At 40.1% G+C, this 15111-nt stretch overlaps 1 protein-coding gene across 2 annotated transcripts in view; it reads left to right on the plus strand.

Annotated features, from left to right (window-relative positions):
* PTCHD4 (patched domain containing 4) overlaps nt 1-15111 on the plus strand; it is a 191757-nt gene that overhangs the window by 157890 nt on the left and 18756 nt on the right. The gene's annotated exons all lie outside the window — the stretch shown is intronic.

Below are 15111 nucleotides of genomic sequence, written 5' to 3' on the forward strand. Positions count from 1 at the left end.
CACTCAATAAATATATACTGAATAAAAGAATAAGTGAATAAGCAAGTCCTTTTCCTTATAGGAACTTCTGTGCCTGAGCCAAGACATCATCACAAGTAATCTTTTCTTTTCCTTTTAATATTCAAGAAAACAAGTCAAGTTTCCAGTTGAAAAAAATTTGTACACATTGGGCTCATCTTTGTACTCAACTTAAGAACGCTTAATAGTTGCATCTTAGCAACTTCTTTTCATCTGAACTGACTCTCTCCACTGACAGGTTAAAACTAGAGGGAGGGGAAAAAGTTTCAAAAGTCAAATAGAAGTTATACCTTGTTTTTTAATTAAATGCATGTGCAGAAATTGGTTATTGAGAAGTTTTACTTAAATTCTCCGGGTAGTTGTTAACTTGCTGACCAGACCCTTAGCCCATGGGTCAAAATAATGCCAGAAAAACTCTTCTTAGAAAGCTCTGAGAACAAGTTGTTTTCCTAGCTTTAAACAGAAAGCACTATGTGAACCTATGTTTCCTTTGTACTTCAGAACAAAGAAAAACATCAAGTTTTTCATGATAGGTAAGTGTGCATGGGTTACTTATGAGCATATGAAATTGACTCAAGGTAAGACATTTGACATTTACACCAACAAAAGAGAAAAAGAAAGATTAGAGTTTGGATTTATTTATATGTGATTAAAAGGAAATCAGAGTAAAGAAAGCTAGCTGGCAGTTTTTAAATTGGCTGCTTTGTTTGAAATGGAAGGGAAAACAATTGCTAATTAATCTTCAGGCTGAAAACATTGTTAATGCCTCCATTCCTTATCAATGCATACCCCCATCGTCTTCCTGTGTTCTGGAAGCGTCTTCTTCATTTCAGCTTTCCCATGTGTTCATTTTCCTGAGCTCTTGTAGTTTCACCTCTGAGTGACATGCAGTGCCTTGAACGTAGTAGGTAGACAAGTGCCTGTTACCCTGGATTAAAGTATCTCAAATTCTTATTTAATTATTTCTTAAATATATGCCTTTTTTCAATAAGACTGTAAACCTCTCAAAATAAAAGTTATCCGAACCTTCTTTCTCTAATCCCTAATACCCAGAACAAACTAGTTAGTAAAATACCTGTTCATGGCTTCCCTGGTGGCGCAGTGGTTGAGAGTCCGCCTGCCGATGCAGGGGACACGGGTTCGTGCCCCGGTCCGGGAAGATCCCACATGCCGCGGAGCAGCTGGGCCCGTGAGCCATGGTCGCTGAGCCTGCGCGTCCGGAGCCTGTGCTCCGCAACGGGAGAGGCCACAACAGTGAGAGGCCTGCGTACCGAAAAAAAAAACCCCCAAAAAAAAACCTGTTGAATTTGATTATTTAAAAATAGAAACATTGATATACAGCAGATATTTAGATTAAAGGATTATAATTGTACAGCATTTAAAATGAATCATTTCAGTAAAGCCTAGTGTTGTAAGAGGAGCCAGACAATGTTAATTTATCCCAAATCATACAAGGTATTTGTGTTGTTGCTGTTGTTATTATTGTTGTTTGTAAAATCTTTAATTCCCTAGTGTTTTCACAGGAGTAAGTGGGAAATATGAGTTCAGTTAAGAAAATAACACTCTAACTTTAGTTATTGACTTGCTTATTTTATTTTTTTATTTACTTATTTATCTATTTATGTATTTTTGGCTGCGTTGGGTCTTCGCTGCTGTGTGGGGGTTTTCTCTAGTTATGGTGAGCGGGGGCTACTCTTCGTTGCGGTGAGAGGGCTTCTCATCATGATGGCTTCTCTTGTGGCCAGAGCACGGGCTCTAGGCTCCCGGGCTTCAGCAGTTGTGGTGCATAGGCTCCAGAGCACAGGCTCAGTAGTTGTGGCACGTGGGCTCACTAGTTGTGGCTCGCAGGCTCTAGAGCACAGGCTCAGAGTAGTTGTGGCTCACAGGCTTAGTTGCTCCGCAGCATGTGGCATCTTCCCGGACCAGGGCGTGAACCTGTGTCCCCTACGTTGGATTCTTATTGGATTCCCATGCTTATTTTATTTTTAAGGCATCAATGGGTTATCTCCACTGAGTTTATCTCAGGCCGGTAGCAGATTTTGTTCTAAAAAAAAAGAAAGGAAGGAGGGAGGACAAAAACCTCTGGTAGGAAGGAGAAAAAAAGAAGCAAGATTAGAAGATTCAACACGAAGGCTCGCTTCTTAGAGTCTAAAGGTAGGATACCAAATAATGGTAATGATAATAACCATAATAATAAACAGAGTGATTTGTGAAATACTGAGATTTTATTCTGGTCTAAGAACCAAGCCCTCTGCTCCTTGGAGGGTAAGTACCCTCCAGACATCCCTTCCCTCCCTGTGCTTGCTGTACATCTGCAACACACACACCCTCTCTCTCTCTCTCTCTCTCTCTCACATCTGACTTCTCTCACGGGAATACTAAATTGGTTTAAATCATGTGGGAGCATTATAAATACTGTTTGATTATGAGGATAAATTGGTTCAAATCACATAGGTACTTTCCTAAGTGCTGACTGATGAGGAAGTTTAGATATGCTATAATTTATAAACAAAATGAAGAAGGTTACCTGGCAAGATGTGAGAGGCAGGAACAATTTTTGTACTTAAGAAATATAAAGGGAAGAGAACGCTTCCCAAATCATTCTCTGAGGCCAGTATTACCCTGATTCCAAAACCAAAAACATCACAAGGAAAGAAAACTATGGACCAATATTTCTTAGGAGTATAAATGCAAAAAAGTCTTAACAAAACATGAGCAAATCAAATCCAGCAACATATAAAGAGGATTACACGCCACGACTAAGTGGAATTTATCCCATAAATGCAAGGTTAGTTTAATATCTGAAAATTAGTTACTGTAAAATGCTGTATCAATAGAATAAAGGTCAGAAAAGACATGATCATCTCAATAGACATAGAAAAGGCATTTGACACACCTCAGCACCCTTTTATGATAAAAGACACTCAACCAACTAGTACTAGATGGGAATTTTGTCAACCTGATAGAAAGCATCTGTGAAAAACCCAAACCTAACATAATATTTTTGATGAACACTTTTCCTTTAAGATTAGGAACATCACAAGGATATCTGCCCTCACCACTTCTATTTAACATTGTATTGGATGTTCTAGCTAGGGCAATTAGGCAAGCAAATGAAATAAAAGGCATTCATATTGAAAGGAGGAATTATCTCTATTTGGAGATGACATGATCTCATTACAGAAAATCCTAAGGAATCTACCAAAAAATGGTTGGAACTAATAAAGGAGTCCAGCAATATTGCAGGATCGGTATACAAAAGTCAATTGTACTTCTATACACTAACAATAAACAATCCAAAAATGAATTTAAGAAAACAATTCCATTCATAATAGCATTATAAAGAATAAAATTCTGAGCAATAAATATACCAAAAGCAATGCAAAATTGTGCTCTGAAAACTGCACAACACTATTGAAAAAACTTTAAAAGACCTGAGTAAATGGAAAGACATTCCATGTTCATAGATTAGAAGATTTAACATAAAGCTACAGCAATGAAGATACAGTGGAACTGGCGCAAGTATAGACATACAGGTCAATGGAATAGAATTGAGACTCCAGAAATATATTCTTGCATTTATGGTCAATTGATTTTTTGACAAAGATGCCTAGATAATCCAATGGGGAAAAATAATATTTTCAACCAATGATACTGGGACAATTATATATTCACATGAAAAAGAATAAAGTTGGACTTCTTCACACTGTAAGTAAAATTCAACTCAAAATGGATCATAGACCTAAATGAAAGACCTAAAACTATAAATCTCTTAGAAGAAAATGTAGGAGTAACTCTTCATGACCTTGGTTAAGCAAAGCCTTCTTAGATATGACACCAAAAGCAAAAGCAACAAAAGATGGATAAATTGGACTTACTCAAAAGTAAAAACTTTTGCACATCAAAAGATTCCATCTAGGGCTTCCCTGGTGGCGCAGTGGTTGAGAGTCCGCCTGACGATGCAGGGGACGCAGGTTCATGCCCCAGTCCGGGAAGATCCCACGAGCCGCAGAGCGGCTGGGCCCGTGAGCCATGGCCGCTGAGCCTGCGCGTCCGGAGCCTGTGCTCTGCAACGGGAGAGGCCACAACGGTGAGAGGCCCGCGTACCGCAAAAAAAAAAGAATAATGTGGACCTGTTTTGTTTTTTGTTTGTTTGTTTTAGTTTTTTTATTTTGTAATTGCTGAAATAGCCCTAGGTTTTCATACATCTCTAAGGGTTAGAACTTTCAGATGGTCGCATGGCCAAAAATCATCCTTCCCAAGGTCCAGTTAGCTGTTTCAGAGTCATAGCTATCTGGGAGGGTTTTCATTTGACTCTTTCTTATGATTGTTTCTTGATTAATCTTTGCCTAATGGGAATGGGCAGGACAAAGTCCATGAGAATTCTCAAGACAGAAAGGAGTAAGATTTATCCCAAGAGGGCAATAAGAGTTTCCTACAACTTTCATCCCTTGAAGCTGTGTTTGGTGGCCTGGTGTGTTATCATGATTAACTGACACTTCTATTGATGACTTCAAGAATGAAACACAGCAGTGTGCTGTACTATACTGTGAGCACGTAGCTAAGACTCCAAATGGATGTTCACCCATAAATAAAAAGTATCGCCTACTATTTATTGAGTTTTTAATATGTGCCAAGGACTGTGGTAAACACTCTATGTGGATTATCTCGTTCATTAACGTCAGCGACACACTATCAGGTAGGGGCTTGCATTTCCTGCTCTGCGCATGAGGAAATTGACACGGAGAGGTTGCTATTGAAGGTGTGGGGTAGGAAGTGCTGTAGCTGGGGTTTGAACCTGGGGAATTAACACAAGAGCCAGTACTCAGGGCCCCTCTTCCACCCTGCTATCTGCCCAGCCACTGTCCTTGATCCCCTGCCTTTGAGAATTAACATCTAACTTTTTCTGAGATAACTCCCGTGGATTAATTTATGCTGTGTTAAAGCTGTTAAGCTGTGGACCGCTGAAAGGGGACAGATGACAGAGAAATATGGTGAGAAGAGGGCCTTTTCATCTGAAAAGGGACTCTGTACTCATCAGGGATGTATTCAAATGACAGCAGTTCTCTCACTTAGAGAGGACCCTCTAGGAAATGGTGTCCTTGCACCAGCACCCCTCCCGCCCACCGCTGGGGGCTGCTGGAACTCAGTCGGCTGCCCCAAAGCCCTACTGTGCTCTGCTCCTAGAAGGGAGTCTGGTTTGCTCTGTGAGCTGCAGAATAAAACAGTGGCTGAAAAGCTCTTCTTCAGCTTCTTTCCTGCCAGATGAGAACGATTCTATTAGCTTAGCCTGAATAAGAGCACACATGGAAGGAATGCTGCAGTTAGTTGGATCCAGTTAACTAAAGTCTTTTATTAATCAACGTTTTTTCACAACGAACTTCTTAAGGACAGAACAGGCAATTTCAAAATAATCATCAGAGAAGAAAACTTTTGAACTTTTCTCTAGGCCTGGTATACATTCAATCCAAACTCCCACATTTCTGCAACTATATACTACTGTTCAATACTAGCTATCATTTGTGGGAACACTGATTGTGTGCCAGGTATCTATAAAGGGATTCATGTGTCTGTGTCTCCTTTAACACAGCAATCCTTTGAAGCAGGAATTGCTGTTTTCTCCATTTTACAGATTGGCAAATCTAGCCATGGAGTCTTTCATTTGCCCAGGGTCACACATCTAATAGATGGAAGCTTAAACCCTCAGAACTCAGCTCTTTAACCAATATGCTAAATTGCCTCCTGATTATTGATAAAATGACGTATGATAAAATGATGACTCTGAAGTATATTATTTAATAAATAATAAAAGCTAACATTTATTGAGTGCTTCCTGGGTCCCAGGCCTGCTCTAAGCATACTACAACTATTGTATCATGTCATCTTCACATAGCCCATTAAAATGGGTACCTTTTTAATCCCTATTTTCCAGACTAGGAAAGTGAAATACACAGAAGTTAAACTAATTCTCCCCATACCACACATCACAAAATGATGTGCCAGAACTAGAAGCAAAATCTGTTACTCCAGAGCACATCATTTTAATTGCTACAAATAATCCCTTTTTTCCAGAACTGGATGCAGAAGAGGAATACAAGTCTAATACATTTTAGAAAGATCTCCGATAAAGCTAATCAACCAATGAAAGCGGAATCAGAAAGGAAGTTCTGGTTGATTAATTTAACGACTTCAAATAATCAGATGATCCAATTCTTGAGCTTCCTGGTTAATTGAGTTTCCACTGATTTCAGGCCATTCTGTTCAGAGAGAATTCTCGTTCATGGGTTGTTAAATTTATCTTCACTGGTTAAGACAGGCAGCAAAACATTCAAGGATGCTCCCGGAAAACTTGCTCTTTAAAGCATTACGCTTTTATCAAGCATTTGTGCTACAACTTTGAAGATTTTCTTTTGAATGGTATTTATAAGAAAACAAAACTGTGCATGATTTAAATTTGCTCAGTAAGATTCCTTCCATTTCAAACACGTTTCTTAATGATTGAATCAGACATTTTAAAAGCACTTTAAAAGCATTCTCCAGCTCTTGGTGTTATAGAAATCCTAAGCCATCATCACTTCTACTCTTTGTAGGATAAGAGATCCCCAAAGCTTGTAATTAATGAACCATTAAATTCAGGCATATGGATATGATATGGTTTTCAAATGGGACAAATGGGAGTTATTAAACTTCAAGGCGATGACATTTTACCGTATCTTCCTAATGGGCGGCGCTCAGGAAATGGCCTTCAAATGAATGAACTGATTATTCTAACCAATCTTTGAATGCCTTTAGCTCAATAAATACTTAGGTTATCTTAATTTTCCTTCCTCCAAGTTCTTATACTTATTATTTTCTTCTTTTACATGATCTCTTATTGTAGGTCTTGATTTCTTTTAAGCATATGCTTGTGTTTAGTTTATGAGCTACCAATCCACTTCTCTTGACAGTTGTAAGATTTTCAGCCCCGCCCCGGTTCTCCCATTCATTGCTCTTCTCTGCTTGAAGCAATGACTTTTTCATCCACGTGGCTCCTCCCCGCTTCTCCTATTTTAACAGCCATGTTATATTCCTTTCAGAACAGCTTGCCACTTCCCATATGCCCATCTGGCTTTCTCTTTTTAGTGAGAATACAACTAAAATACCACTTCCACCAGAACGCCATCCCTTTCACTAGTGACATGATTTGGAAATTCAAATCCTCCAGGAATTAACTCTCATCCAATGCTCCTGTTCTAGCTCCCACACTTCTAACTCCTACACTCAAAGAAGTCAATTTATAAAGTCAACAATAAAGGAAGTTTAATTTCTCTCATTTTCCAAAAATATTTATTATAAAATATCAATGTCCTCCAACCAAAGACCACCAGGACTCCTACAATAATTGAACAAATCTGGGTTTATTGACTCACTGCAATGAGGAAGGACACACACCTCTGAGGATTATGAAGCATTTTTGGAAGAAGATATTAGAATGGACTTAGTATATGATTTTTGCAAGTATTAGGTGATTTGGAAGAGGGTTGAAGGCAGCAAGGTTGGTTCCTGTCAGGAAGAGAGGGTAAATCCATGATCAGTTATCTTAACAATTCTTAGAAGGCAGGGAAACCAGACCAAGATTAAACTGTGATTGGTAAAGAAGCAGCAATCAATCCTACTATTTTTTTTTAATTATTTATTTTTGGCTGCGTTGGGTCTTCGTTGCTGCACACAGGCTTTTTCCTAGTCGTGGCTCTTTGTTGCGGTGCACGGGCTTCTCATTGCGGTGGCTTCTCTTGTTGCGGAGCACAGGCTCTAGGCACGCGGGCTTCAGTAGTTGTGACACACTGTCTCAGTAGTTGTGGCTCGTTGGCTCTAGAGCACAGGCTCAATAGTTGTGGCTCACGGGCTTAGTTGCCCCGCGGCATGTGGGATCTTCCCAGACCAGGGCTCAAACCCGTGTTCCCTGCATTGGCAGGCGGATTCTTAACCACTGCGCCACCAGTGAAGCCCAATCCTACTATTCTTGATAAAAGGATGTTTGGCCTATTTTATGTTTCGGACAACGTTTGCATTTTGTTTGTGCTCAGTCGTGATTATGGAGTGGTATTATTTTGTCTCAATCTATCCCGGTCACAAAGTGATCTTGTCTGATGCTTTTCTGCCAGACCATCTGTGTCATCAACAGGACAATACTAAGCCGAACTGTGAGGGCCAGACCAGCTCCTGGCAACACCAAGACCTACTTGACAGCACCCAGCTATCAGGGCTGCTTTTTCCTTTCTCAAACATAATGTATATTCCTTTCATAAAACTAGAAGACACAGAAAGCATTGAGAAGAAAATGAAAAGCTTCCTGGGAGTCTTTTTCTCTCCCTGAATGGGAATACCAAAGAGGGAGAGAACAAGAAAGCAAGCCACCGTGTGTGCGCTGGCTCTGCAGTGGAGTTTCAGCTCTTGGCAACACTGAGCTCCTGCAGCAAGGAAATCTGAAAAGAGAGCCCCCGAGTTCCCTCCAAAAGCCAAGTCAGCTGTGGTGGTGAAGAGAGCAGGAACCAGGCTGCATTCAGAAGCTGGCATCCCAAGTCAAATGACTTGGAATGTTCTCCATGGTAAATACCCTGGAATTGCCAGCACTGAGCTTTTCCACTCAGTGGAGTACTTCCTGTGTGCCAAGCCCATGTATTAACTTATCTAAAACTCAGAACAATCCCATGAGGCGGCTTCTCTTGTCACCTCATTTTACAGATGAGAAAACTGAGACATGGAGAGGTTAAAAAACAACCTGCCCAAGGTCACAGAACTTGGAAGTAGGAGACCCAGGATTTAAAGTCAAGCAGTTTAAACTCTGATTTAACCCAGGATTTAAACTCTGGCTCTGGGGAATGTGCTGCTAATCACAATATCAAATAGTGGGACTTACCTAGTTTTCCCCACTTTGAGTATTAAAATCTTGGCTAATAGTCTGTGAGCTTTAGAACACTCCCATCTACCCCCCCTCCATATATATATATATATACACACACACACGCATCTCTCTCTCAATATATATACATGTGCGTATGTATGTATATGTATGTGCATGTATATACACATATGCATATGAATAAACACACATACTGGATTTTTAAAATTTTAACTTTATATAGAACTACAAAATAAATTGTCAAAAATGATGGAATGCAAACTCTGGAATGAGACTACATGCCCTTTTCTATACATTGAGATATGTGTCAAGTATATAACAGCTCTGAAAATCATACAATGAGAATCTGTTACTAGATTCCATTTTTTCTTATTAGAGACATGATAAAATCCTCTAACCTCCTGCTAAGAGCTAAGGGATGAGTATCCGTTCAGATTCGTTCTGAATTCCTTATTTTCCTTCCTCGCTGCCTCATTCCGTACGGGGATGGGAGCACTTCAGGAGAAATGCTTAAGGGTAATATGAAGCTAGACCCTCCCTCACTGCACGCCACAGGTTTACACATAAAACCGTCAAATATGCCCCATCAGAGAGCAACCTGGAGCATTCCTGCTGAATAACTTCCTACCTATGTCTTTGTGGGCTACACAGGTACCAAGGTGCAACAGCCTTGGCCGTCCTTTATGAATGGAGCTTGATAATCACCTATTTATTCTAGATGAGAGTTAATTAAAAGTAGTCAGTCTACAAAGACACACTGATAACCACCGCTAAGTTAGACATCATGGGGATTAGAAAATGTCTAAAAAATTCATCATCTGTCAGGTCACAGGAGTGCCTTATGGACCCATTTCTACCCTGCAACTAGCAACTTAGAGCAAGTTTCTTAATTTCATATTCCATTCCCTCTAGACATTTACAATGCTGAGCCAGCCGAACGAATGAATTATGTGCTAATGTTGTAACTGAACATCACTGATATTTACCACCGCCTCTGCGACAGAAGCACTTGGCAAATTCCCTTCTCAGTAAATTGAGGGGCAAACTATATTTCACTAAATCTTATACTGAATACAGGGCTGTTAATAACAATTATGACAAGAACTTTAAAAATATCTTGAAAACTAGACAGATTTTGGCAGATCAAGGCCAATTTAGTTTCACAAACATTTACTGAGTACCAGTAAGTGCCAAATAATTGGAATACAAAAGTAGAAAAGATAAGTACCTGCCCTAGATGGTAAGGACCTTATAAGGACTTACATGAAATACAGTCCCATGAATGGACAATTTCAGTTGGGTGTAGTAGTAAGCACTAAGAAATGTGTTGGCACACAGAGGGGAGGCTTCTAAGTGGGTGAGTTAGAGGTGAAGAGGGGAAGGGGAAAGCATTAGGGATGAGATCATGTTTAAGTGGTATCTTTAAAATATACATAGAAATCAGCCAACTAAAGAGAAAGAACTATGCATAAGGATCCCATATAATGCCAGACCAGTAACTGACAACTCAGAATGCTGATTCAATATCCCGATTTTGGGCTTCCCTGGTGGCGCAGTGGTTGAGAGTCCGCCTGCCGATGCAAGGGACACGGGTTCGTGCCCCGGTCCGGGAAGATCCCACATGCCGCGGAGCGGCTGGGCCCGTGAGCCATGGCCGCTGAGCCTGCGCGTCCGGAGCCTGTTGCTCCGCAACGGGAGAGGCCACAACAGTGAGAGGCCCGCGTACCGCAAAAAAATACACACAAAAAAAAAATCCCGATTTTTTTGTTAGCTGCTTTACTGGTTCAGTTGACTGGGATTTTGTTTTTTCATCCATTAGGTTGGCATCAGGATCACATAGCCTAAGAACCCAATAAAAAATCAAAATGCTTTTCTAGTTGAGCTCAATGGTGATTTCCACAAACAGAGCTGCTGAACACATAGTTAATTAACCAAAGCAGAAATAACGGCTAAGGGAAAGCAGAAAGTTTTCTCTGGAGTGAGATGTGAGTGGAGTATTATTTTTACCTCTATTTTTCATGTCGCTGAAACAGGAGATGTCAAACTCTCATGACCTGCTGAGGGCTTAGCATGTTCAAGTGAAGAGGAAGACCCACCAGTACGTCTTCAGAAGAGAATTCTAATTCGGCAGATTAGAAAGAATTAGAAGCCCCGCAGAAGGAGCTTATTAGAGCAATAACTGTATCAAAGGAAAACCCAGTAGGAAACTAACTGGGTCAGTTACAATTAGTTCTGATTGGATTTGATCCTTGTTAAAACTATTTTCTTTGGAATTCTTGATTTTGGAGAGATTAGGTTTGGTATTAAAGTGGCAACTGTAAAATTTGTATTAGATTTGCAGAAGAATATCATTGCTTTGAAAGAAGTCACTTCCGGACTAGCAGTGAACCAGAGAGATTTCCTACAGCACTGTCAGGTCAATCATAGTGTAGAAGTTTACATGGGAAGTGCAGGAGTTTAGAGAAATGTTGTAAAATGTGGGCTGGAATAAGTTCTCAAGAAGATCCATCTCACTTTAGAAGTCATCTTTACTTGTTGTAGAGTGATTGCTTGAGGTTCAGATCGAATTATAACTAATTCTGAATATTGTTCAGCTCACTTAGGACTGAAATGAGTTTTGTTTGGTAACAAATTTTTTTTTTAATTTTAATCATTTAAAATATTTCCTCTGGCTCACCTGCACTGCCGTGGCTAGGGAAAGAATCGGCACACTCTTCATTTTCTCATTTCTCAATTGCAAATAGCAGAACTTATTAAATTATTGTTAAATAGGGTATGTTAGTAAGCTGACAGCTAAGTTTTCCTTGTTGTTGCACAATTCTTCCATTTGCTTTCATTTAGAAAGAGGTCCCCCCAGCAACATCCCTGAAGACTTTTGCAATATTCAATACACACTCATATACATGCAGATCTTTTATTTCTATTCATTTTCCTCCTTGAATTTTTCTCCCAGTTCCAATTCTGTCCAAATCACTTTTATTCCTAAGAGTTCTCTCTCTCTTTTCTTTCATGAAACTTTATCAAGACAAATGTCAGTTATCCCATAATGTCCCAGGTGAGATACTTGTCATATTATTCTAATATAATTTGCAAATATATACTAATATAGTGGGAGGAAATCATGATCAGTGTTTGGCAGTCATCTTTTGAAACATTAAATAAAGTGTATAATTTGGGCAATAGATTATCTCTGCAGAGAAAAAAAATTCAATTATAAACATCAAAAACAAAACTACTTTCCCTTAATTAATAAGGGTTTTGCCCTTATTCGTGTTATTCCATCAGTCTAGATCACCACTGGCATCATCCTCTACCTAGTAACACCTTTTGGAGATTTTCTGACCCCTCAGAAAGAATCAACTGTATTTTCACAGTACACAGCATACATCTCTACTTAACAAGAATGCAAGCCTTCCTTTCAAGTCTGTTAGCTGCTTACATACGTCTATCACCACTCAGGAGCATGAATGGTGTTCATAAGACAAACTGAGGCCTTCGGTGAGGATTAAGGATTTTGGTGGGAATCAGACAGAAGCAAAGAACTGCCAGGACTAGGGTACCAGGGAGTAATATCATGGAATCAGTTCAGGTCTTTGTTCAGTGGGGCAAGTCACACTTGTGTATATTCCATGCTTCATCATCTGAGATGGTGGACCACCTGTCTTTTGAGTGGATACTAGTGCCTTGTTTTCAGGTGTATTGTTTGAATTGAAATAGGACTCTCGGAGTAAGGGTGGAAAAATAGTGAATACAATTCCTTTTAAAAAGCTATGTAGAGATTTAAGGATTCTTTCAAGTGAGCAGAGATGTTAAAAAAATGGTTCTAGCATCAGAATGAAAACTAAAGGGAATAGTAAGAAACCAAGAGGGAAAACACTGCAGAGATTAGAAAACGGGATCTCCGTTGTCAACAGGCCAACTGGACAGAGCAACAAGATAACCCCAAACCCTAATTTCTCTTTGTAGGAGGCCAGTTCTGTGAAATAATTATAGTTATTTGTCTGGAAAGATGGAAGGGTGGATGGATGGATGGTTAGATAGATAGATAGATAAAGCTTAATACGTACATACATACGTAGCTAGAATAAATGCACCAAATTGTTAACAGCAGTTATCTGTGTTATGGGACTATGGAATAATTTTTTCACCATTATTTTCTCCATTTTCCCAAAATTTTTGATGGAAATATGTCCTATTTTTATAGTCAGAAAAGGGTGATTAAAATGTGTGTGTGTGTGTGTGTGTGTGTGTATAATATCTCTTTTTCTTTTGACTAAACCAATAATTCTCAGTTGGAGGCAGTTTTGTCCCCAAAACAGCATTTGGCAATGTTTGGAGACATATTTGATTGTCACAACTGAGGAGTGTGCTACTGACATGTAGTGAGTAGAGGCCAGGAATGCTTCTAAACATCTTACAACATACAGAACAGTTCCTAAAATTCATTTGTATTAGAAGCTATGATCTCAGGCTCAGAATTACCCAAGTAAAAATGACCTCTGGACTGACAGATATTGGAAAAGATTGTGTTTCTTGTTTACCTTTATGTTTTATATATTGACTAGCACAGATCCTCATGGTAGCAAATTCTAATAAATATATATTGGGTTGAGTTGAATTAAAAGTGTATATCTCAGGCTTCCTTGGGGGTGCAGTGGTTGAGAGTCTGCCTGCCGATGCAGGGGACATGGGTTCGTGCCCCGGTCCGGGAAGATCCCACATGCCGCGGAGCGGCTGGGCCCGTGAGCCATGGCCGCTGAGCCTGCGCGTCTGGAGCCTGTGCTCCACAACGGGAGAGACCACAACAGTGAGAGGACCGCGTACCAAAAAAAAAAAAAAAAAAAGTGTATATCTCTTCTGGGCACAATTAATATAGGTATAAAGATCATAATAAACTTTTGAATTAGTAATTAAAAGGTACATTTTCTAGACCCAACTGGAATTGAGAGTCATAGTTGATTTAATTCATTGAGAGGTTAGTGGGCATCTATCACTTTGTCAGATGTTCTGCAGAGTATAGAAGTAACATAAAATGCATTCCCTGACCTTGAGGGATTTGCAGTCTAACCAAAGAGATAGACCACGTCCTGAGAAAACCATTTTGTTCCAGAGCAAAACAGCACATGTTAGTGTGCCAAAATGAGTAGCTAATTAGTGCAATAGGAATTTAAGGAACAGAAAAAAATGAGTATGTCTGGAATTGTCAGAAACGGCTTCAAGACAAAGAAGAGAACTGAGCTAACAGACTGATGGGTCGAATTTCAATATAAGCAGCAACAAGAGGAAGGTATTGAAAGGCAGAGAAAATAGCATGAACAAAACTTGGAAAGTAAGACTGATTATAGGCAGGTTGATGGGGAGTGAGAGGACTACTCTCGAGCAGGTAATAGATTTGAACTGCTGGGAGGTGACCAGACTATGGTGAAAATCAAATGAGTGAGTATTATTAGGAACACCCTGTAAAATATCTAAGCCTATGAATGGGATAAAACACGCCAGCCCCAAAGTTGTGTTTTCAGTCTTTACCATTAGAGTGATTATTTGACCTCATATGATTTAGCTTCATCTTCCCACACGTAAGACCTTTGTACTATATAAAGTAACAACCTGGCCTCCATAATGTACCTAATGCTCCAAAAAAGTGACCAAAAGCAGAGACAAGCCAAATTTAGCCATAGCCTCAGGTAACCTTTCCCCCCTTGTGACTACAAAGATACCAAGAGTCTTCATTTCAGAAGAGAAGTGCTCTCATTAAAGAATTATTTTAGGGCTTCCCTGGTGGCGCAGTGGTTGCGAGTCCGCCTGCCGATGCAGGGCACGCCGGTTCGTGCCCCGGTCCGGGAAGATCCCACATGCCGCGGAGCGGCTGGGCCCATGAGCCATGGCCGCTGAGCCTGCGCGTCCGGAGCCTGCGCTCCGCGACGGGAGAGGCCACAACGGTGAGAGGCCCGCGTACCGCAAAAAAAAGAAAAAAAGAAAAAGCACACTCCGTCCACTAATGGAGCAGTCAAACATTTGCTCATCACCCACTCTGTGTGAATAAAAGCTCTGTGAGGAAATGCCTGCTATGGTCTTTCCCCCTGAAGGTCTTGCCCTGTGTTTTATGTGACCTGGCAGAGTTTTTTGACTCATATCCAATGTTAATTAATCAAATCTACAGGAATTGGTTTCTAAGCTGTTTGGCTACCTAG

This window comes from Pseudorca crassidens, chromosome 10 (genome assembly GCF_039906515.1).
Source record: "Pseudorca crassidens isolate mPseCra1 chromosome 10, mPseCra1.hap1, whole genome shotgun sequence".
Taxonomy (NCBI): Eukaryota; Metazoa; Chordata; class Mammalia; order Artiodactyla; family Delphinidae; genus Pseudorca; species Pseudorca crassidens.